The 25,525-nt window shown below is 39.4% G+C and overlaps 2 protein-coding genes and 1 pseudogene across 2 annotated transcripts in view; 1 reads left to right on the top strand and 2 right to left on the bottom strand.

The window, feature by feature from the left end:
- The window catches only part of LOC127650479 (uncharacterized), a 1,198,408-nt gene that overhangs the window by 93,149 nt on the left and 1,079,734 nt on the right, over window positions 1–25,525 (bottom strand).
- Window positions 1–25,525, top strand: part of LOC127650380 (NACHT, LRR and PYD domains-containing protein 3-like) — a 1,539,373-nt gene that overhangs the window by 704,441 nt on the left and 809,407 nt on the right. The gene's annotated exons all lie outside the window — the stretch shown is intronic.
- LOC127650425 (NACHT, LRR and PYD domains-containing protein 3-like) lies at window positions 3,817–24,057 on the bottom strand (annotated as a pseudogene).

The following is a 25,525-nucleotide window of genomic DNA, read 5'->3' as shown; positions in this document are numbered from 1 at the left end:
CTGTTTAATATCTTTTCAAATGTGTGTGTGTTTCAAATGTGTAAAGAAACGCATCAATTCAATATAATACAATAATATCTAAATATGAATCAAGCTAATACTTAATCAACCATTTTTACTGACGATGAAAAGGCTTTAATTCAATCAAAACATTAATTAACAAAGATTAATAAAATCAGATATATTTTTAAATATCAGACACAAAATAATTTGTTTTATGTTTTTCCTTAAATTTCTTCATAATTCCTTCATTTTAGCTAATGTGGTTTATTTTAAATACTGTCAATAAATCAACTGTGACTTTTCTGTCTGGTTTCTCTGTTCTCTGATTCTGATTCTTGATTTAGATTTGTTTGTTTCTCTACTGAACTTCTGGACTTCTCTGATCTTATGATCGTTTATTGGATGATGTTTATTGGATTTACATTCGGACTAGATCAGTTTCTACAGTATTTCCTAATAACATGTGACACATAGTTCACACATAACTCTATATTATTGGAAGAAATGTTGCAATTATGCACAATTTACAAATATTTCTGTCAGAATATCAGATCACGTGACTCTCAGATGATCTTCAGTTTACTGTGAGGATTCTCCAAACATGAGGACGAATAAATGACAGACTTTTCATTTTTTAGGGTAAAATTAGGACTCAATCTAATAAGTTAAAGCAACATTTTCTTCTGTTATCTGACAGAACTCTGTTTTCAATATGTTCTTTATTTCATTATTGTTAAATCATTGTTATTTACTGCAGAAGTAGAATGAAGAAGGATTTGAGAGTTTTGTGAAGTCTCACCACAGTTTCTCCAGTTTACAGTGAGGATTCTTCAGTACATCAGAGAGCAGCTTCACTCCTGAATCTCTTAGTTTATTATCAGACAGATACAGTTGTCTCAGGTGTGAGGGGTTTGATCTTAGAGCTGAAGTCAGAGCAGCACAACCTTCATCTGTGACATCACACTCACTCAACCTGCAGAGAACAATGACACTCTTCACTCTCTCAGTTCACAACACACACATCAGTTAAACAGGAGAATATTACCATTTCTGTGTCTGTTTATTGTTTTCCCTTCACTTTCTTCATAATTCCTTCATTTTAGCTAATGTGGTTTATTTTAAATACTGTTAATAAATCAACTGTGACTTTTCTGTCTGGATTCTCTGATTCTGGTTCTTGATTTAGATTTGTTTGTTTCTCTACTGAACTTCTGGACTTCTCTGATCTTATGATCGTTTATTGGATTATGTTTTTTGGATTTACATTTGGACTAGATCAGTTTCTACAGTATTTCCTAATAACATGTGACACACAGAGTTCACACATAACTCTATATTATTGTAAGAATTGTTGCAATTATGCACAATTTACAAATATTTCTGTCAGAATATCAGATCATGTGACTCTCAGATGATCTTCACTTTACTGTGAGGATTCTCCAAACATGAGGGGGAGTAAATGACAGGTTTTTAATTTTTTAGGGTAAAATTAGGACTCAATCTAATAAGTTAAAGCAACATTATCTGACAGAACTCTGTTTTCAAATTTGTTTTTGTTTTTATTAAAAACATTTATGTTATTGTTAAATCATTATTTACTGCAGAAGGAGAATGAAGAAGGATTTGAGGGTTTTGTGAAATCTTACCACAGTTTCTCCAGTTTACAGTCAGGATTCTTCAGTACATCAGAGAGCAGCTTCACTCCTGAATCTCTTAGTTTATTCCCAGACAGATTCAGTTCTTTCAGGTGTGAGGGGTTTGATCTCAGAGCTGAAGTCAGATCAGCACAACCTTCATCTGAGACATCACAATAACTCAACCTGCAGCAAGATAAAAAAGATGATATATGAACTGACACCAGCTTCAATCTTCAAAATATAATCTTACAGACAATAAAAACCTACAAATAAACAAACTCAGTATATACGGTATATACTGCACATTTTCATATCATGACAATTGCTGAAGCAATTATAACTATACATGTTCATATCACGTATTGTATTGAATTACAAAATGGGTTGAAAGTTAAATCAACTTTATTGTTGTTCTTTATTGTTGTTATTAATTACAAGATTTAGTTACTTGTTTTTTTTTTTTATTATTAAATTGATCACAAAGATAGTAACTTTGCAAAGATCAAACCACAAGTTTCAAAGAGACATGGCAGCTTTCAACAGTCTGAGTCTGAATTTATGGTTTATGGTTTATTTTAAGTCTCATATAAATACAATAATGGTAATATTTTGAGGGAAAAGTGCTATTGAAAAAGAAACTTCAAAAAGAATTTCAGAGTTTTCTAGTAATTTGGTATGTCTTTATCATTATTGATTTAACATGTTCTGTCAACTAAAAAACATCCGAAAAATAACTTGCACATGACCAGCTCTACATATAGGATGTTGTTACAGAAGCATGTTATGAAGTATTGTTGAAAGCAGTTTGCTGCAGTTTTTAAGGATTGTGTTCACTCATTAAATATAAATTGAGTAACTTTTTCTGAACAGCTATACTTCCCTCACACTTCAGCTGTTGTCTGTCTGTCTGTCTGTCTGTCTGTCCATGAAAAAGTTTCTTCACCTGATAGTGACCACGTGACACACACTTATAGGGAAAATACAGTCATTACAGAGGAGCAATGTTAAATACAATTCACTCAAGACATGGCAAAATGCTGCTTCTTGGTTTCTTTTATCCTTTCAGTAATTCTCTCATGTTTCACCTCTGCTCATGTCTCTTCAGTGGCTTCTTGTTCCTGTTAGAATCTAATTGAAGACACTTTTCTGATCTGAAGACACTCTTGTCAGTCCTGTCCCTCATTACATTAAATTCCCCATCAAGTCATTACACCATGACCAGATCTATATGATCTCAAAAGAACCTCACAAAAAACTTTGGCGTTAGTGTATCTTCTGCTATCTGTCCTGATCAGTGACATTAGTGTGATTTCCTAAATGTGATGATGTTTTAACATTGTTGTGATTGTTGTCAGTGTTACTTACTGAACTGATCTGGATTCTTTAATCACAGGCAGCAGATACCGTAGAACTTCATCTGCTTTATTTTGTGCTCCAATAAACTGTGTCAGATCAAACAAATCCATCTTCTGCTCTGAGGTCAACAACACAAACACTACAGCTGACCACTGTGAAGAGGAGAGTTTTGTTTCTTTTATTTTTCCAGATTTCAGATAATCTTGGATCTCCTTCACAAGTGAATCATCACCCAGTTCATTCAGACAGTGAAACAGATTGATGGATTTCTCTGGAGAGTGATTCTCCCTGATCTTCTGCTTGATGTATTTCACGGTTTCCTTTTTGTTGTAGCAGTAGCTTCCTGTCTGTGTTGGTAGTTCTTGTAAGAGAGTCTGATTAGACTCCAATGAGAAACCCAGAAGAAAATGCAGGAAAAGGTCCAGATGTCCATTCTTACTCTGTAAAGTCTCATTCACAGCTGTCTGATGCAGGTCAAACATAGAAAAGTTTTGTATAAAATGTTTAAAAAAGTCAAAAAATGTTGAGAACAGACTTTGTTTGGTGATTTGTTTAAACACATTCTTGTTGTTGTTTGTAAAGGAGAGGTGCACATATAGAGCTGCTAGATGTTCCTGAATGCTCAGATGAACAAAGCAGAACACTTTGCCCTGATACAACCCAAATTCCTCTCTGAAGATCTGAGTGCACAATCCTGAGTACACTGATGCTTCTGTCACATCAATGTCACACTCTCTCAGGTCGTCCTCATAGAAGATCAGATTGCCTTTCACAAGCTGTTTAAAAGCCAGTTTCCCCAGTTTGAGGATCATGTCTCTGTCTTTACTTTTCTTCTCATAGTCCTTCTCATGTTTGATGTTTGTCTGAATGATCAGGAAGTGTGTGTACATTTGAGTGAGTGTCTTGGGGATCTCTCCTCTCTCTGCTTCACTCAACATTGTCTCTAGAACAGTGGCTGAAATCCAGCAGAACACTGGGATGTGACACATGATGAAGAGGCTCCTTGATGACTTCAGGTGTGTGATGATTCTGTTGGCCAGACTCTGATTTCTGATTCTCTTCCTGAAGTATTCCTCCTTCTGTGGGTCATTGAATCCTCGTACCTCTGTCACTCGATCAACACACTCAGAGGGGATGAGATCAGCTGCTGCTGGTCTGGAGGTGATCCAGATGAGAGCAGAGGGAAGCAGATTCCCCTTGATGAGGTTTGTCAGCAGCACATCCACTGAGACTGATTCAGTGACATCACACAATCTCACATTGCTCTGAAAATCCAGAGACAGACGACACTCATCCAAACCATCAAAGATGAAGAAAACTTTATATTCCTCTCTGGATATTTCCATTTCTTTTGTTTCAGTGAAGAACACCTGAAGAAGATCTGAAAGACTGAGTTTTTTGTCCTTCATCAAATTGAGTTCTCTAAAAGGAAGTGGAAATATGAGGGGGATGTCCTGATTGGCTTTCCCTTCAGCCCAGTCCAGAATGAACTTCTGCACAGAGACTGTTTTTCCAATGCCAGCGACTCCCTTTGTCAGCACAGTTCTGATGGGTTTGTCTTGTCCAGGTAAAGGTTTGAAGATGTCATTGCATTTGATTGGTGTGTCCTCTGTTGTTGCTCTTCTGGATTGTGTCTCAATCTGTCTCACCTCATGTTCATTATTGATCTCTCCTCTTTCACTCTCTGTGATGTAGAGCTCTGTGTAGATCTCATTCAGGAGTGTTGGGTTTCCCTGCTTTGATGTTCCCTCATGCAAACACTGAAACTTCTTCAGCAGATTGGATTTGAATGTGCTTTGGACTTCAACATGTTGCGAGTGACTGTAAGATTGAAATCAGTGTAAATGTTCACAGTTTTTTGTTGTTATAATTTTAGTCTTTTGTCAAATATGTCCTTTAAATTAAGCGTATAATTCATCATGTTATTTTCATTCATTTTAAGTATTTCTATTCTTTAGGCGTAAGACTTGCCATTTGTGGTGCCAACTTTTATGGTGTTTAAACTATATTAAAGTGTCTTCGTACTTGCCAATGTAGACATGCCAATTTAATTTGTTTTCCTTTGTGTTTCTTTTAACGACTGACTTTAGCGTAAGTCAATAGCATTCGAGAGCGGGCTGTGACAGAGCATATCATGGTTGGACCCACTGAGTGAATGCACCCCTTCAACTGAACTAGTCATGAATTTTGTTCATGTTGTGAACATCGTCATTGCCAGGTCACATTGCTAACATTGTTATCACATTGCTTAATTTTCCATGGCCATTCAAAATAATAGTAATAGTAAATGAAGGTACACTCATGGCATCAAATATTTTATTTTAGTACATGGACATTCAAAAGAATGTTGGAAATGTATATTTTTTTTATATATCTGTTATGCTAATAGAGTGTCTTTTTCACTGTATTAAATTTTGCATTCATAGTAACGCTCTTTTGAACCCTATTACACCCCCCACTCCCACCCTGACGAAAAAAAATGGTGTCCTCTATTTGGTCACCCTACCAAATGCCAAATTCAAGAAATAAATATCACGTTATGCTTGTATTTAAAAAAATGTGTACATTTGGTGGAGAAATAGCCTACATTTTAATCATAATTGCCAAAGCCAGTGGGTGACAGCTGTCTCTCATTGTGGTTTATCCGGGTTTGTAAGTAAATAAAATCGGTTGAAAAAATGGTCTGCATAGGGTGTGCTAGTCTTCTTATGCCAGTAACCAGCAACTGACTGACTTAGATGTTCATATTAGAGTAAACAAATGTTATACCAAAATAAATTGTTTTACTGTTTAATGATTAATCAGGAAATTAGCCATTTTTGAGGTAAACATTGAAATTTCAACACATGTACTTCAGTGTATCTCATTAATTGACTAGACTCTGGCAGCCCGCCACAGTCTCGTTTGTCCCGCCACGGTCTCATAATGAACTGAAAACATTTTTACACTTCTCATCTAAAATATTTTTGCACTTCTCAGCCTCATAATAACATGAAATAAAAGGTTGTGTTTTGCGCTCTCTCTCTCGTGCGCCAGTCAGCTCCTCATCCGCTGCTGTAAACTCACGCGCTCACACACACTCGCAGATATAAACACTGGAGTATTCCTGGATCTGTCTAATTTTATTTGGTTGAGGAGGAAATCTTTGAGGTAATTAATGTTAAATAACATTAAATGTATCCACTGCATTTATACACTACTCCACACAATTTATCAGCATCAGTGTACAAGAGCAAACAGATAACATTATTGCCGAAGTTACAATCATGATGATTAACGTTTGTGTTACTAGTAGGGCTGAACGATTAATAATTTTCAAATCGAAATCGCGATTTGAAAGAACGCGATTAGCTAATCGTGAAGACTGCGATTAAAAATTGTATAATTACAGCGCATCTGACCCGTTTTAAACAGTCATCCTGTTACAAATGAATTCCGTCGGCATCCTTGTTTTTGAGACAGACTTGCACCTCCTGTTACGGTCCTGCTCACCAATCAGAGTCGGCACAGGGCGTGTACATTTTACAACAACAAATGAAGCTAGGTGAAAACGTGTGGGATAAATGGCATCAGCTGAACCTACAGAGCTAGTCCCAAAAATTACAGACACTTCAGTGATTTGGGGCTATTTCGGCTTTGAGAAATCAGAGGTAAACCAAAAAAAGGTAATATGCAAAGCCTGTCGTGCAGCAGTTGCCACATCATAGGGCAACACGCCAAACCTATACCAACATTTCAAAAAGTACCACGGGCAGCTATACGAGGAGTGTATGGCAAAAAAGTCTAAGGAAAGTATTTCTGCTCCAGCCGAGTCAACCAAGCAGTCTAACATTGCAGAGTCGTTTTTGACTGTAACTCCTTATGAAAAGGGCTCACGAAGACACTGCGAGATAACAAACGCCATAACTAATTATCTTGCAAAAGATATGGTGTCTATTAACATGGTGACAAAAGACGGCTTTCAAAAACGTATCCGCACGTTGGACAGAAGATACACAATTCCTTCCCGTACATATTTCAATCAGGTTGCCATACCAGAAATGTACATGGCGTGTAAAAAGAAAGTGGAAGCAGAGCTGGAAAATGTGGTGTATTATGCCACAACAACGGATTTGTGGTCGAGCAGGATGACCGAGTCGTACCTAGTCTCAACGTACATTTAATTAATGATGACTTTCAGTTGTAGAATCGATGCCTGCAAACAGCATACTTTCCCGTTGACCACACGGGAGAGAATATTGCTCATGGACTTAGATCATGTTTGTCCAACTGGGGTCTATCAGAAGAATATATACAATACATATCACAACAGATTGTTTACAGAAATGTCCCATTTTCAGTGGAATTTTTATTTATTTTTTATTATTACTTTATTTAACATGATTGTAGAAGGTGCAATATGTAGATGATGCTCTTGAACTGAGGTATATCAGAAATTTCAGTTTACAGGAAAGTACTGCTATTTTTTTATTGGAATAGTTTTTTTATTATTTATAAAATAATTTTATTATTTTTTTATTATTATTATTTAACTTTAGCCTTTGTAATAAATATTCTGTGTTTGACTGTTCAATGTTACATGCTTATTCAAAGAAAAACACTTGTTACAGGCAATTCATATGTTCTTATCCTTGCATTATAATATAAAGCAGTTTTGCTAGTGTCTCATGTTGTAATGTTGCTGGTGTCTCATGTTGTAATGTTCCATGACATGTTTTATCTATTACAAAGAGAATATAGAATTTTAGCTAAACGCTTTTTTTAAATCGCAAATCGAATCGTAATCGCAATATCTGGCAGAAAAATTGCAATTAGATTTTTTCCCCAAATCGTTCAGCCCTAGTTACTAGGTTAATTGGCATAACGTTACACTACTTATGGCTTCACTAGCTAGCTATCGTTAGCAGTCTGATGTAACATTAACAGATAAAAAGCTGAAACTGACATCCCTAGTTTTTTCCCTGCTTTTGAAAATGAGCATACTATACATCTATTTTAAGAGATGTCAAACCCCAGATGAGGAAGAGATGGTGTCTTAACTTAAATGAGGCCCTGTGAGAGATTAGTTAGCACCTCAGACTTTTGCTCTGAGTGAAAATTGTGGGTCGGGTAATGTCAATCCAGCAAATTTTAGCCAATTGCTTTTGGCGAGGCAGGCCTTGGATCTGTTTGTGAACAGCTGTCAATTAAACCCTGGCTGGGGGTGAAGAGCATCATGTATATGGGGAAGAATTGGGGCACTGTTTCTCACAATTCAATTTATTTCAAAGTTGCCTACTGCAGCTTTAAGAGCACAAAACCGTTTACAAGAGGACAACACTAGCCTCTTTATTTTGCTCTCAAAGTGCACAAGATGGAAGTATTTAACTTTAAAATGTACAACATTTTCTAAAAGGGGAGAATGCCCCCGAACATGTCGTTTGTTCATATCGTCAATCTCGTTCAACAAGAAAAGGAGCTTGATGAATTATGATAAAAAGCGAGTGATGAACACACATTAAAATTACATACAGACGTTATTGAAACTCATAATTATTTTTAGGCTAGTAGTTATAATTTCTTTGTATAGCAGTTCACAGTATGATAGATATGCTTTGTTGTTATTTGTTGGGAAAGGCTTTTGATGCTTTAACACTCTGCAGTGCTGAAGTCTCTTAGTAGAATTTTAATGAAGGATAATTAAACTTGCTCTGTTTGAGAATGACTGCTTTCGGTTCAATGCATTTACTTAAAAGACGGTCATTTTGCACCATCAGCATGACGTAACTTGAAGATATGCTCAGTGAACGAATCAATGAACAAATCTGAATGAATCGTTTTGGTGAACCAAATCAAAATAGTCTAATCACTGAAATGAATCAAAATCACCATAGAAAATAGCTGCAAATATTGAGTTATTTCAATGACAAAAATTAAGATTACTTGAATCCATTTGTGTTGAGACAAATTTTTTGTTTTTTTTGTTTAAGGAAACTGTGGCAGGGGATTTCTAGTTCCCAGCATGCTTTGCTTTGGACTCAATCTGAAGAGTAAACATTAAAATTAGGTGTTAGTTGATGTGTTTTTTTTTGCAAGATTAATATAAAGTAGGATATTTTCTAGTATCTATTGTTTTGTTATGTTGAGATTCAGAAGAGTTACTGTAATGTTGGTGTTTTGTGTGTTACCATTTTGGTGAAAAGTGGAGTTGAGCTTATGATTGAGCTATGATCTTAGGACAGGTACATGTGGTACAAGATATGTATTTATTTCTTTATTGAACAATTTCTGTGCAAATCAAAACATAGTTATCAAGCTGCATTCTTAAGTGCTTCCCACCAGCATGTATTTAACATACTCAAATCCACTGTATAGTATATGAAGAACTTAGAGCTCTAAAGATATATATCTGTTTTAAAAATGGGGTTTAATTGGGGGTACTTTGACATGTCCAATTTTTTTTGGGTTCATCCAATTCAATTAGGTTCCCTCACATAAAGTATTTGAGCTGAGATTTAACATTTAAACACTTTAAAACATGTGAAATCACAGTCCACAACTGAATCAAGTTAAGACAAATATATTTTGTGTGCATTATATCATAATACTAATTGACCTATCTTGACAAAACTGTTTTACCTCACTCCAGTTGAAGTGTGTTCACCCTTTATTTCAATTGGCACATCCACAGACCGGTCACTCTTCATGGACACACAGATGGGCTCCGGTGAGTCTGATCTCTTCATATGGAGTTGACTTTAACAGAATAGAGACAAGAGATGATACAGTTGATTTTCTTTCACATAGAAATAATCTACTGTATCTCTATAAATCTTGACAAAAATGTTGTACCTCAGAGCAGTTGATGTGTCTTCACCCTTAAAAGCTATTAGCTTATCCATAGACTGGTCACTCTTCATGGACACACAGCTGGGCTCCGGTGAGTCTGATCTCTTCATATGGAGTTGACTTTAACAGAATAGAGACAAGAGATGATACAGTTGATTTTCTTTCACATAGAAATAATCTACTGTATCTCTATAAATCTTGACAAAAATGTTGTACCTCAGAGCAGTTGATGTGTCTTCACCCTTAAAAGCTATTAGCTTATCCATAGACTGGTCACTCTTCATGGACACACAGCTGGGCTCCGTGAGTCTGATCTCTTCATATGGAGTTGACTTTAACAGAATAGAGACAAGAGATGATACAGTTGATTTTCTTTCACATAGAAATAATCTACTGTATCTCTATATATCTTGACAAAAATGTTGTACCTCAGAGCAGTTGATGTGTCTTCACCCTTAAAAGCTATTAGCTTATCCATAGACTGGTCACTCTTCATGGACACACAGCTGGGCTCCGGTGAGTTTGATCTCTTCATATGGAGTTGACTTTAACAGAATAGAGACAAGAGATGATACAGTTGATTTTCTTTCACATAGAAATAATCTACTGTATCTCTATATATCTTGACAAAAATGTTGTACCTCAGAGCAGTTGATGTGTCTTCACCCTTAAAAGCTATTAGCTTATCCATAGACTGGTCACTCTTCATGGACACACAGCTGTGCTCAGGTGAGTCTGATCTCTTCATATGGAGTTGACTTTAACAGAATAGAGACAAGAGTTGATATTAGTTAGTCTTATGCAAAATTTCACAGTTAATCTAGATTAATTTGAATCCTGTTGCTCCATTAATTAAAACTCGGAAAAAATCCTGACCTACAATTAATGATGAATCTCTGGGTAAGTGAACAGTGGATGTGCCATCAGCCAATTAAAACGATACAGTGCAATCCACTTATTTCTCATGCAGGTTAATAAATCTCCATGGTTCTGCACAAGTTAGCCCTTCGACAGCATTTGTAACGATTGCCTCAAACTAATTTTGTCCCCCAAAACAACAGCTAAAGTTTAAACATATAAAGGCTCAACAACAAGAATGTTTCGGCCAGATCAGTTGTTAAGATTGACTTTCATGGCCAACGTTTTCACTATACATCTAAAATGTTGAATTAAACTGATACGTTCTGTGACACTTTCTGGAGATTACATCTAGCCTGGAGTTGGTGACAAATGAGTGTCTATCATGAGTGAGTCAGAATCAAATCTGTTAAAGAACATCTCTACAGACCCATTAGAGTTCTTATTTACATTTTATCCATGATTAAATATTGAATTGAATTAAGTAATATTGAAAAAACAGTACATTATTTGAAAGCTCTAAATTGCATGCTTTGATAGATGAAAGTTTCATACTCAAAATGTTACAGCTGACATTTCTATAATTCATGTAATAAGTGAACATCAAAATATTTGTATCAGGGGGCCTGGGTGGCTCAGCGAGTATTGACGCTGACTTCCACACCTGAAGTTCGAATCCAGGGCATGCTGAGTGACTCCAGATAGGTCTCCTTAGCAAACAAATTGGCCCGGTTGCTAGGGAGGGTAGAGCCACATGGGGTAACCTCCTCATGGTTGCTATAATGTGGTTCTCACACTTGGTGGGGCCATACCTGTCAACACTCCTGTTTTTCTGTAATTTGTATGGCCCAAACCTCGTTATATGAATAATCACATCAATATATTTTTCCAAGGTTGTCCAGTTGCCAGATCTTGTATGAAACGCATCCTACTCACACAATCGACACATCATACAAAATTCAACCCATTAGTGAACTCAACCTGGCAACCTACAACCCAGTTGCGCTGTTGATATCTGCGTAGGTAGTAGACGCGGGAAGTTGAATCAAGCATCACTGGTAGATGGGAAGAGAAGACTTAGGTGTTGCTCCGGTGAAAAAAAAACAGTTGGAATAAGAATTTAATTTCATATCTCTTGAACCTTTATCAACAATGGCCACGCCTTTTGCAAAGTGTGTCGCACTGATTTTAATATCGGACACGGTGGGAAAATGACGTTTTCTCAGCACATGAAATCATAACGGCACAATTTGTATGTATTTAGCCTGCCTCTGCCATCCAGTGCCCGCCCGCCCACTCAGAGGTCTCCCGGATGTTGTTACCCAAATGTTGACAGGTATGGGTGGGGCACGTGGTGAGCTGTGCATGGATGCCGCAGAGAATAGCGTGAAGCCTCCACACGTGCCATTTCTTTGTGGTAACGTGCTCAAAAAGCCACGTGATAAGATGTGCATATTGACGGTCTCAGACGTGGAGACAACTGAGATTCGTCATCCACCACACGGATTGAGGCGAGTCACTACGCCACCACGAGGACTTAGTGTGCGTTGGGAATTGGGCATTCTAAACTGGGGAAAAAATAGGTACAAAAAAGATATTTGTATAATACACACAAGAGTTCAGCTGGCATGAAATTTTCTCACACTGGCCCTGTTTTTAAGCCCTGCATATAATTTAATCGCATATTTGGATTTAATTTATTGGTTGAATCTGAGAATATACATGCAATGCAGTGTGAGAAATATAGTGTTTATAAAGTGTGTTTTCTTTTTGCATTTAGCAGTGCAGATCTCTTCTGGTACCATGCAAGCAGTGTGGAAGCAGAGGCACAACCTTGGATAATGCACCTGTAAGGCTCTGTTGATGGATACGGCTCAATGGACAGAGCAGCGCGAGCGCAAAGCTCTTAAAGCTCTAGCTCTTTAACTCACAGCTTTGTGAGAGTGGACGAGCGTCTGTCAGATAGATTTTTTCTTCGGAAACAAGCAGTTGTGCAACAGCAAAGCTGAGTTCACCACTGTTCCACTCACCAGTAGAGTGGCGATAAGCACTGCTGTTGGATCTACGGCACATTCCAGTGGCTTTATCCTCTCTACACGCTTTGCCTGAAAGTGTGTTTCTCCTCCTAAAAGAGTTTATTTCCTCTTAAAGAATTTGAGTTTCCACTCATAAAAGAGCAATACACAGCAGGCGTTGAACGTCTTTTTCAGGATGCATCTTTTTCTAGATGCCCTTCCACCTCAGTGTAGTTCCTGGATGAGGTCAATTTCTCTCCACTTCTGACGGTCTTAAAAGCTGCCTCGTGTGCCTGGGCTGCGATCACACACAGGCAGCATTTTATGAAAGGTTCATGTTCTCAGTGCGAGAACATAGCCATGGCAACATTGCGGTCGTGACTTTCTTTTCTCACAAGAGAAAGCCACTTCAGGCGCCCGCACGTCGTTCCTTCTTCCCACGGGATTGAGGACAATCCGGCTAGTGATGAAGGTGATTCAGGGATGACGACTGGCTCTGTTTTGCCAGGTAAAACGAACCACCCATACCCCCGGCATGCTTGCTTGCTTCCGTCCGAGCTTGGGATAAGAGCGGCAAGCCGGCATTGTCCTTTGAGCCCCTTAATTGGATGAAGATTTCGGCGCTGCATTTGAGAGCATCACAGCGGCGTCTGATGCTGATGACTCGTCTGGGCTGCCACCTTCGGATCTGCTCGCCCAGTCTGAGCCTGACACACGGATGTCCACTAAGCTTTCCCGGGCCCCCGTAAGCGCAAGGCTGGACTGGAAACCTCCGTGCCCCCCTCACGGCTACTTGATCGGTTCCTCGGCCCAAGGAGCTGCTCATAGCCACGCCCCACCCCATAACTTTTCTTCCCGGAAGTGCATGTCGAGCCGACGAGTTCGCGGAGGTTACCTTTTACTGCCCGGAACCGACCTCCTCGCTCATCTGCTCTCACTACCCTGGACGGTGGGGCAGTCCACGGATACACGGAGGTCCCTCTGGTGGACAGGGCGGTTGCGATCAACTATGTGTCCCGATAACACCGCCACCTGGCGGGATCGACCTCCAAGGCCTGTAAGGACAACGTCGTCACTGACTGCGAAAGCCTACAATGCCACTGGACAGGCCGCCTCCACCCTGAATGCCATGGCTCTCCTGTAAGTTCACCAAGCCAAGGCACTTAAGAATCTGCACCAGGGTAGTCCAAATCCTGATTTGCTGCAGAAACTGTGGCCTGCCTCCAGCCTCGCTCTCAGAGCTATGAAGGTCACAGCGCAAGCACTCGGGCCGGCGATGGCCACCCTTGTGTTCCAAGAACGCCATTTGTTGCTGAATTTGGTCGAGATGTACGACATTGACAAGGCACACTTTCCCAATGCCCCCCGTCTTCCAGTTCGACCTCTTCAGCGACACCGTCGGCGCAGCCTGTGCCCCGTCTGCGCACCGAGGGCATGCCCCTGCGACTAAACAATAGGCAGCTCTGCTGTTTTCCTTACTCTTTGTTGCCGCACCCTCTTTGGGCTGCGGTACCCACATTGTTAATAAAAGAGCAATTTCCTCACTTCCTGGGTCATCTAGCTGGTGCGTGATTCTTACGGCACCCCGGCACCAAAGTCTTGCGGTCCTGGCTCCCTGGACGCAGCCATCTCGCCTCTGGACCTACGACTGTCAAGCCCCAGCAGGCCAGCGCTGACGAGTTCCGAAGATGTCCCTACAGGACCTCCTCCTCAGTCTGCGCGGAGCAAGGTAAGTGCTTTGAGTCTTTCTTAGCACCCAAGCCTCGGGAGGTTACGATCTGCTACTCAGAGATGCGATAGAGCCTGTACCTCCAGCCGAGATTGAGAAGGGTCTCTACAGTCCTTACTGCTTCTTACCCATGGTGGGTTGCCGCCAATCTTGGACCTGCGAGTTCTCAACTGGACTTTACACAAACTCCCATTCAGAATTTTCATGCAGAAACAAATGATAACCTGCATTTGCTTTAGATTGGTTTGCAGCGGTAGACTTCAAGGACGCGTACTTCACGTCTCCATTCTGCATCGACCCTCCCTATGGTTCCCGTGGTTGCAACGTTTGGGTTTATGCATATGAGACCGCTTCAGCACTGGCTTCTGACTTGATTCCCAAGATGGGCATGGTGCCGTGGCACATGCCTTGTGTAATCACCCCTTCCTGCCGTCAGACTTTCAACCCTTGGACAGACCTCTGTTTTCTGTAGACAGGAGTCCCCCTACAGCAGGTGTCCAGAAGTGTCGTGGTCACCACAGACGCCTCTCAAAGGGTTGGGGCGGCGTGTGTAAAGAGCATGCAGCCGCTGGCTCTAGGACGGGGCCCCGCCTGCGTTGGCACATCAACTGCCTCGAGTTGTTGGCTGTATTCCTTGCCCTGCGGAGGTTTCTCCTGCTAGTTCGGGTCAAGCACGTCTTGATCTGTTCAGACAGCACCGCCATGGTAGCGTACATAAATCGGCAAGGCGGTGTATGCTCCCATCACATGTCACAACTCACCCGCCATCTCCTCCTTTGGAGTCAGCCCGAGCGACCGCAACATGACGGCAGACGCGCTGTCTCAACGGGTCTCACTCAGCAGAGAGTGGAGGCTCCACCCCCAGGTGGTCCAGCTGATCTGAGACCACTTTGGCAGGGCATAGATAGATCTCTTTGCCTCCCAAGACAACTCCCACTGCCCGCTCCTAAAGGAGGCCCCTCTTGGCACAGACGCACTGGCACACAGCTGGCCCCGGGGGCTGCGCAAGTACGCATTTCCCCCAGTGAGCCGAGGACGAGGAACAGGTCAACTTAGTGGCTCCATACTGGCCCACTTGGACCTGATTCTTGGATCTCACGCTCCTCGCGACAGCACCTCCCTGGCAAATTCCCCTGAGGAAGGACCTCCTTTCTCAGGTATGAGGCATCCTCTGGCACCGGCGCCCAGACCTCTGGAACCTCCATGTCTGGCCCCTGGACGGGATGCGGAAGACTTAATCGGTCTACCACCAGCAGTCATAGACAAGATCAACCAAGCCAGAGCTCCCCCAGGCAGCTTTACACCCTCAAGTGGAGTCTGTTTGCAAATTGGTGCTCTTCCAGATCTGAAGACCCGCAGAGATGCACAGTTTGGTCAGTGCTTTCATTCATGCAGGAGAGGTTGGAGGGGAGGCTGTCCCCCTCCACCTTGAAGGTGTATGTTGCTGCTATCTCAGCCCACCACGACGCATTGGACGCCAAGTACCTTGGTAAGCACGACTTGATTATCAGGTTCCTTAAGAGGCGCCTGGAGGTTGTTCCTCTCCTGGGGATCTCTCAGTGGTCCTCTCAGGCCTTCAGACTTGATTCAGTCAAGCTCAAAGTCCTCTCCTGATCGCGCTCGCTTCCATCAAGAGGGTCTGGGACCTGCAAGCCTTCTCTGTCAGCGACACTTGCCTGGAGTTCAGTCTGGCAGATGCTCACCTCATCCTAAGGGCTACGTGCCCAAGGTTCCTATGAACCCCTTCAGGGACCCAGCCTCTTCGTTGCTGTGTCCAGTATGTGCTTTGCATATCTATGTGGACTGCACAGAGGGCTCTAGATGCTATGAGCAGCTCTTTGTCTGAGGAAAGGGAACGCCATCTCCAAACCGAGGTATTAGGTCGTTGATGCTATATCCCTAGCCTATCACACCCAGGCCGTGCCCGCCCCTTGTGGGTCCGAGCACACCCTACAAGAAGTGTGGCATCCTCATGGGCACTGGCGCAAGGCATCAGGCTGGGCAACACCCAAAACCTTGACTAGATTCTACAACCTCTGGGTTGAGTCGGTCTCGTCCCGTGTTTTTGTCAGGTCCGAGCCTGTAGAACTTGGTAATATGGAACAGCCGACCGGGTGTTCTGCTTGCACCTTGCGCCCTTCATCAGGTTGATCCAGTGCGCCTTCTCTCCCAGATTAGCCATTAAGCTCTCGCTTCCTGGATGTTCTTCCTCCCTAGCCCTCTGGCCGGCGAATTCATCGGAGGAATTCACCACCAGAACCACCACGAATCGAGTGCTCCATGTTGGGCTTGGGCTCCACAGGCATAGTTCCCGTTTCAGGCAGGTTAGTGCATGGCGTTTTGAAGTGGTACTACACTTCACTCACAACGTCGAGTAAGTGACAGAAGGGGAACGTCATGGTTACTGTTGTACTGTTGTTCCCCGATGGAAGGTACGAGATGTTATGTTCCCCTTGTAATGTCACTATCCCTATCACTGTTATGTGCCGTAACCTTGTTCTCGGCTCCTCAGTGCAAAAACCTGTCTGACAGATGCTCGTCCGCTCCCCTTTATGCCTGTATGTCCGGGGGCGGGACATGCAAATTCTGTCTGCTTTTAAATTGGCCTTTTCTGAAGTTCAGAGGTACACGAGGCTCTCAGAAGAGACCCCTTGTGTCACTACAATTGACACAACGTCTCGTTCCTTCCATCGGGGAACGGCGGTTACAACAGTAACCATGACGATAATAAATATGATCATATCACTACTTCAGCTCTATTACATATGTCATACATCAGAGGAGTGAGGGAATATAATGAATTTTTGTTACAACAATGTCAATATTTATTTTTTTCATTTATTTTTTTATGTGTGTTTAGAATAGGTCTACTGTTTATAATTACAAAAATGCCATAGTTTGTTTTATAGTATCTAACCATGACAGTAAAGAAGATCCATGCTTCCATGTGTTTACTATGGTCTTGTTACAAATACCACTGTTAAAACTATAAAAGTAAATTTTTAGAAAGGCAAATGTAAAATATATATAACTTTTATTATTAGTTACTGTCTTCGCATTTTCATTTTATAGGCCCCAAATATAGCCCTCCATCTGCTTAAATTCAAGAAAGCAAGGTTTGGTGTTACATTCATAATGCGTAAGCCTGCTGAATTTATTAACAACATTTTTAAATTATGCAATGCATCGTTGCATGTTGCATTAAGCAAATAACACAAATATTGTGTGTTATTTTTTTGTTACAACATAAAGAGCCACTGGATTATTTGTTAAAAAATTGTGAACAAGCGTCAGATGTTCCATATTGTATGTGTCAGCTGACAACTTAAGGGCCCACTCGCTAACCTTCCAAGAAAGTTTCAATGTTGACCAATTCTGCAGGTTTTTGCCAAGCTAGTCGACAAGAGATTGACAAGCACGAGGTCAAAGAGTATGGGATGATTTTAATCTCAATATGATTAATGAATGCACACACAATTATGCATGTACTTGATACATGTTGTGAATGTATTTTACTAACCACAAACAAATGCCATTTGATTTGAATCTGTGGAATTCGGGATTGAATGATTGTGCAGCGATTTGTACAAATACAGACATGTTTGCAAATAAACATGTTCTGTTCTACATTAATAAATCAAAAATTGCTCATGCAAAAATGAATCCGTGCATTTGTGGATCATAAGACATGCGTGCATTTATTGACATCTTGTTCGAATCGATCATGTTCGGTTCATTTGGATTTTGAGACTTCCTTTTCGCCGTTTTTTTTGCCCCGACTGCAAGCAAACCTCAATGTGTTCCGTGAGGGATGGGACAACCACCCATTGAGAACAGAGCAAAACCTCTCACCAAACCAACTGTGGTTGGTCAGATGGAAAATCCCATTGACAACCCAGAGGTACTGAAGCAGTTAAACATAGAAAATATCATTTTACAGGGATAGTTCACCCAAAAATTTTTATTTAGTAATTTACTCACCCTCAAGTTGTTCCAAATCTGTATGAGTTTCTTTCTTTTGTTGAACAAAAAAGAAGATATTTTAAAGAATTTTGGTAATCAAACAGTTGGTGGCACCCATTGACACCTTTAGTAGTCAATGGTGAGAGGTTTTGCTCCGTTCTCAATGGGTGGTTGTCCCATCCCTCACGGAACACATTGAGGTTTGCTTGCAGTCGGGGCAAAAATACATAATGGCAGCAAAACAGGTGAAGAGTGCTGCTCAAATCCAGCATGTCCTGTTCCTCTAGTGTGTGCAAGATTTGGCAGAACACGCTGGTGACTCCCATCCAGAGATCACACCAGTCTCTCTACTCTTCATTTAAAAAAAGACAAATTACAAAAAATAATTACATTACAAGTCTTTCAAGTAGTAGTTAAAGACATTTAAACAATCTTAGATGAATCTATCTTGCCTCTGATTGTGCACACTTTTGCCTGCTATAAAGCAGTTACTGTCTGGCCCACGTACAGAAAACATCAGACGAGCCACGCCAACATTCTCTCCTCCCTGATCAGCTCGCACTCTAAACAATAATATAACATACATAATGAAGAGCCAACATATTTTTGTTAATATCTCATCAAATTAATATTTATAAAATGTAATTAATATGTCAAATATATCAAATGTACATTGTTTTTAACTTGCTAGTCTATAGGAAGTTACTTTTTTTTTTTTTCAGTATGCAATAAAAGAAAAAAAAGATACTTCCCCAACCAGCTTGTTGGTTTAAAATGGTATTATCCATGTTTTAAAGGTTCTTCGGGAGAACGCGAACTGTCCATTATCACCTGTTCTCAAACCAGGGCAGGCCAACTCTTTAATTCTGCGACTGCCATCTAGTGGTAGCTGCCTGCCTTGCCTTTCAGTTACGTGTGGATCGTCAATGCTGAAAATGCGGAAAGCAAGTCTCAAAATCCAAATGAACCGAACAGGATCGACTTGAACAAGGAATCAATAAATGCACGCGTGTCACCTGATCCAGAAATGCACGGATTCCTTTTTGCACGCGGAAATTGTCACACTTTAATACAAAGCAGAACATTTATACTCACAAGCATGACTTTATTTGTACAAATTGCTGCACATTTATGTAATTCTTAATTCTACAGACACCGGTTGAAAAGCATTTGTTTCATTGTATAGTGACACACATTTACGAATCGTGTTCACGTTAATGAATAGCACTGGCTTGTTCGTTAGTTGTGTGTGTGTGTGTGTGTGTGTGTGTGTGTGTGTGTGTGTGTGTGTGTGTGTGTGTGTGTGTGTGTGTGTGTGTGTGTGTGTGTGTGTGTATGTGTGGGTGGAATGCTGTAAACTGCGAAAAGGAAGTCTCAAAATCCAAATGAACCGAACACGATCAATTCGAACAAGATGTCAATAAATGCACGCGTGTCTTCTGATCCACAAATGCACAGATTCATTTTTGCATGAGCAATTTTTGATTTATTAATGTAGAACAGAACATGTTTATTTGCAAACATGTCTGTATTTGTACAAATCGCTGCACAATCATTCAATCCCGAATTCCACAGATTCAAATCAAATGGCATTTGTTTGTGGTTAGTAAAATACATTCACAACATGTATCTAGTACATGCATAATTGTGTGTGCATTCATTAATCATATTGAGATTAAAATCATCCCATAAAAGAGGGGAGTGTTTCCAAAAAATCAAAACTCACAAACAGACTCTTGAAGAATTGAAAAAACTTCACTGGTGTCCATGTATGGAGTAAAGACGGACTGTGTTCTTGACAAAATTTCTCATTTCCACACTGTATGAGGGTTTCCTCCAGATTTTATACATGACCTGTTTAAAGGCATCATACTAACAGAGTTAAGTCTATGCATAAAGTCCCTGTTTTCCAAAAGGTACTTTACATTAGACGACCTTAAAGCAATCTCCAAGTAATTTCCTTTCAAGTTTACTGATAAATCCAACAGACCACAACAAATTTCATAGTCATTTGCATCAAAATATTCAATTGGTGGAAACAGCCATGAAAACTCTGTTAAGATTACTGCCATTTTTGATTGGTCACAGAGTTCCAGAGGGAGAGGAAACGTGGCAGATCTTATTACATCTGAAAGTTATTGTTGAACTCCTGGCTACTGGACATTTTTCCAATTAAACATTTTCTTATTTAGGGTGCAAAATCTCCGACCACAAATGCTTGCTGAAGGTGGTGTTCACAGATTTCCATCTGATCGCCAAGCATCACTTCTTGGAGCACTATCCTGTTCTAAATGATTCGTCGATTTGGGCTACTGACTGATTTTTGGACCATTCGCTTTGAAGCAAAGCACATTTTCTGGTCACTAACAATCATGCCATGGTCCAAATCACTGAGATCACATTTTCCCCCATTCTGATGGTTGATGTGAACATTAACTGAAGCCCCTGACCCATATCTGCATGATTTTATGCACTGCACTGATGCCACACATTTGGCTGATTAGATAATCGCATGGATGATTGTTGGTGCCAGATGGGCTGGTTTGAGTATTTCTGTAACTACTGATCTCCTGGGATTTTCATACACAACAGTCTCCAGAATTTAATCTGAATGTAGCCAAAAACTAAAAAACATACAGTGAGTGGCAGTTCTGTGGACGGGAACGCCTGGTTGATGAGAGAGGTCAACAGAGAATGGCCAGAATGTTCGAACACACAGTTCGAATTGATGAAGTCTACAGTTACTCTCTGATAAACGCACTGTACAACTGTGGTGAGAAGGATATAATCTCAGAATGTTATTCTGAGATGCAGGATGGCGCTGTTCTGGCTGCATGATGGGGGACCTACACAATATTAGGCAGGTGGTTTTAATGTAGTGGCTGATCAGTGTATATAGATATTGAATAGTCTGACTCAGACTGCATCCCTGTTTTACTCCTCTGCCCTGCTGGAAGAATGCACTTCTCTGATTTCTCATTTTTAATTGTACTTTTACTCTTTGCGTACATGTATTGAATAATATAAAAAAGAATTCCACCAATACCAAATTGCAGAAGTTTGTTAACTAAACCATCATGCCAAATTAAATCACTTTTTTTTTTTTTAAATCAACAAAGCATTATTTTCCATTGTTTGCCCTTGATGTTCTTGTCTATTAGGGTACTGAGAGATTAGATGTGATCTGATGTGCGTTGTTTTGATGAAAAGTCAATTTGTGATTTATTTAGGACTTTGTGCCGTGTTCAGAATGAGACTATCCAAGTATTTATTATACCACAGAACAACTTCCCTACTGCCCACTCAAATACCTCTATGGTTATTGGGGTCAACGGTATCTCCTTTTATATATATATAGGAGTAATCCATCCTTCAGACCAGATCTCTGGGAAGATACCAGATCATAAAATCAGGTTAAATAATTTGACAAGAGCTTGAATGATGTTGGGGCTTCTGTCTTTGAGCATTTCATTGCTAATTTAGTTTGCATTTCCTTGTCACAATAAGTGCTTAAAAGCAGCACAAGTGTCTCTAGTTCTAAAGTGACGTTTTCAAACTAGCAACTAAAGCTCGAGCTTTATCAAAACAACACGCTGAATCCATGGCTGTAGAAAGAATCTCAGGGACGAAACCCAGAAAATGTCTTGAGATAAAACACTGAACTCTGTCTTAAGGTAACCGTGGTATAAGTGGAATAATTGACTCTGGCCTGTTGAATTATTGAAAAATAATGCACACTTGCGCATAGTGGCCACATTACCACAATGGGCTGTGCATTATTTTTCAAGATTTCAAGGGCCCATCGTAAGTTATTCCTTAAATAACCTGCTCATGTTCATTCACATTTTTACAAATTTTACATTGAGATACCTTAATATTGTACAACATTAAGATTAAATAAAAAACACTTTGAGACTACCTGTAAACTACCTGAGTTTTTGTTTGATGTCCTTGTCCATGATTCATTCAGTCTTCATGAAGCTGCAGGTGAATCTGATGAGTCAAAGACACTGATTCACACACATCTGCCCTGATATACAAAAAGTCAAAGTATTTCAATTATATTGATTCTTGATTTGAATGCAGTGTTTATGGGGACAAAATAATCAAATGTATTAAACAGCTGCGTATTAAACTGTCCCGGTACTTTCTGGAAACGTGTATTTACTCAAGCTGATTGGTGCCGTTATACATGTTGCAAAAGATTAAATACACTCTTTTTTCTGATGTTGTGATTAATAAATTAGGCAGGGTCATAACCACCATAGACATTGAGTGGGACACGTACAATTTTAGTTACATTCTTGAACTCAGGTATACATTCATGTCACCAATTGTAATTCATTGTAATGTTAGTCAACAATATGCAAACTATTAAAAAAATATAGTTTTGCTGGTGAGTCTGAAAATCAGTAATTCTGGTTTAAAATCAATAAATATCTAAAGGCCTATAATTCATGTCAGTGATAAACAGCTGAAAAACACTTGCTTTAACTCATATACAGCATTTTATAGACTGGATATCCAACATAAACTCAATCAACATTGTTATTCTGGTATAATGACAGTTAAAACATGTAAATAAGTATCTTAAAACCAGTGTTGGGTAAAATAATCTAAAACAAGTAATTAATTACTAACTACTAATTACAACTTCTACAGTGTAATTAGATTACTGTTATAATTACTCTGTCTGAAAAGTAATTGCATTACTAATTACTTTCTAAAACCCTGATCAACCTCGACCAGATGAAAAATACAATGATCGATATGAAACTGTTCTTTTAATTCTTTCAAATAAACGATATAAAATCAAATAAATTATCCATGAACTGGACAAGAATTTAAGGGGACGTTAAATTAGAAAACATACATTTTAACATTAGATGTTAAATTAAGATACAGAACGATTTTAAACAAATTTAGGCCTTCACACTAAAGAAAATGATAAATATGATATCGTAATGTTAAGAGGATCAAGTTTAAAGTCATGAGGAAGTCTCACCTGAACACTCACATTGATCGAGATGTTACTTATTAAACTAAATAAACTGCAAGTTCATAAAATCTTCAATATTTCTCATCAATTACACGTAAATTCCTGAATCAGCGACAACAAACATTATTATTAAACATTTTGAGACAGTTTTTCTCATATAATCTTGTTAAACTCACATTTTCAACAGCAATAATTTCAAGAGAAATGACTTCTAACAGCGACAATTAGAGAAAATGTTTGACATTTAGAGATTTATATCATTGTTTTGTGACTGTCACTGTGTTCAGATCATTCAACTCAATAAATAAATGCGTGATTTCTACAGATATTAAAGTATCTTTCAGGGGTCATAAGAAAATCTCCACAGCTTTCCAAAGACTCAAACACGACGAGGAAAGTAAATTACACATGTTAAGTGCAATGTTCCCAATATTGTGTAAATAATGCTGTTTTATACGAATATGAGGATAAATAATCTCATGATGAGACTTCATTTGTTATATGAGGAACTGCGTCTCACTTGAACACTCACCTTGATCAAAATGTTACAAGATAGACAACAAGTTCTCAAAATCCTCCAAGTTTTCCATCAAGTACACGTAAATTCACGACAAAAAGCATCACTAGTGAACACTTTGAAACTCCGTTTCTAATCTTGTTTTGTTCCGGTGTAAAATGTCTGAGATTGAGAATCTGTTTTTACTTTCGTTCTCGAGCAGATTCAGTTCTTGTGTGGAGTAGTTCAGTCACGAGAGCAGCTGCGTCACTATTTCTGTGGTATGGAGATCTTAAACAAATTTTGTTTGAAATACTAGCGATTTTATTTATTATTTTGGATATAAATTAATGCGAATGTATAAGCTTCAAAATGAGAAATGAATATTTGATAGTAAATAGTTACAGGAACTATTTCTCCTTCCGCTCATATAAACACGAGCAGATATGATAAAAAACACAAGCAGTTACTGCCCATAATTTAACAATATTAGTAATTGTTTCATGTTACATTTATCATGGTCGTTTGGTAAGTGAAATCCGTCAATAATTAATAATGGTATTTTAATTTCCAAGGTCTATGATTAGTCATCACAATCACAAAACATGTAATAGATGTCATTAGTAACTACAGATATTTGCTGTCTTTATAACAGCCCAATGGTGTAGAACACGTGTGGGATGGGAGGGACATGTCCCCCTTACTTTCAATAAAACTAAAGTTCATCCCTGCACTTATTCACAGGGCTTGTAGCTCTCTTCACAACAACGCAAGACACAGGTCGGTTCCTTGAAACGGGCGTTTATTAATTGGGCACGTATCTGATGCATCCACTCGTTGCTCACGCTTTAGACACCCTTCGTTCACGCCGTGAGAACTACATTTGCAAATAAACATAATACAAAACACATCAACAAGTTATACAATACATGCATGAAGTAAACAAAATACAAAATGAGCACTTAGCGCCATTATGGACACTTTTTTCATTCACGTCTACATGTAAAACAAATACCTCGTTGGCTGCTTATCATGAAAAGAGGTCCTTGAGTCTCTAAAGTTTCCGAAAGTCCCTTTTTAATGTCTGCTTAACTTCAGACATCATTAATTATGAGCTGAAGTCCAATATTTCCTCGTGAAGCGCCTGCTCAGCCGCGAGTCAATCGGAACTTTTCTTTCACTTCCGCTTAAACGCAGTGACGCATTCTCGCTACTTATTTTAATTTATCTGTTAACAATTAATTTATTATACATCAAATAACCTCAGATTTGAACCCCAAACATTAAGTAGATTATTAGATGAAATTATGGAATTAATTATGAATCAATTGTGCATTATAAACAAAATATTTATGCAACAGCATTTACACTCCCACCAAAATCACTCATTGACTAGGAATGTGGGATTTTCTTCTAAACAAAGATGAAAGAAACCAATAAATGTTTTGGACTTGAATGAGTGTAAGCTTATTTATGTGACTTAGTTAGCTTCAAGTAAAGTAACTACCTTGTGAATAGGCCTTTCTAGGTAGACTGATCTAGTGAGTGCCTTTCCTTTAACAAGTGTAGTGTCACTGACTAATAGCTTCAGTTTTCGCACAATGCCATCTGCACTAGGGTGAGCTTCTACCACTCTGGCAA

This window comes from Xyrauchen texanus, chromosome 10, assembly GCF_025860055.1.
Source record: "Xyrauchen texanus isolate HMW12.3.18 chromosome 10, RBS_HiC_50CHRs, whole genome shotgun sequence".
In the NCBI taxonomy this organism is placed as follows: Eukaryota; Metazoa; Chordata; class Actinopteri; order Cypriniformes; family Catostomidae; genus Xyrauchen; species Xyrauchen texanus.
The sequence above is the reverse complement of the archived record's forward strand: the minus strand, read 5'-3'. Positions and strand labels throughout refer to the sequence as shown.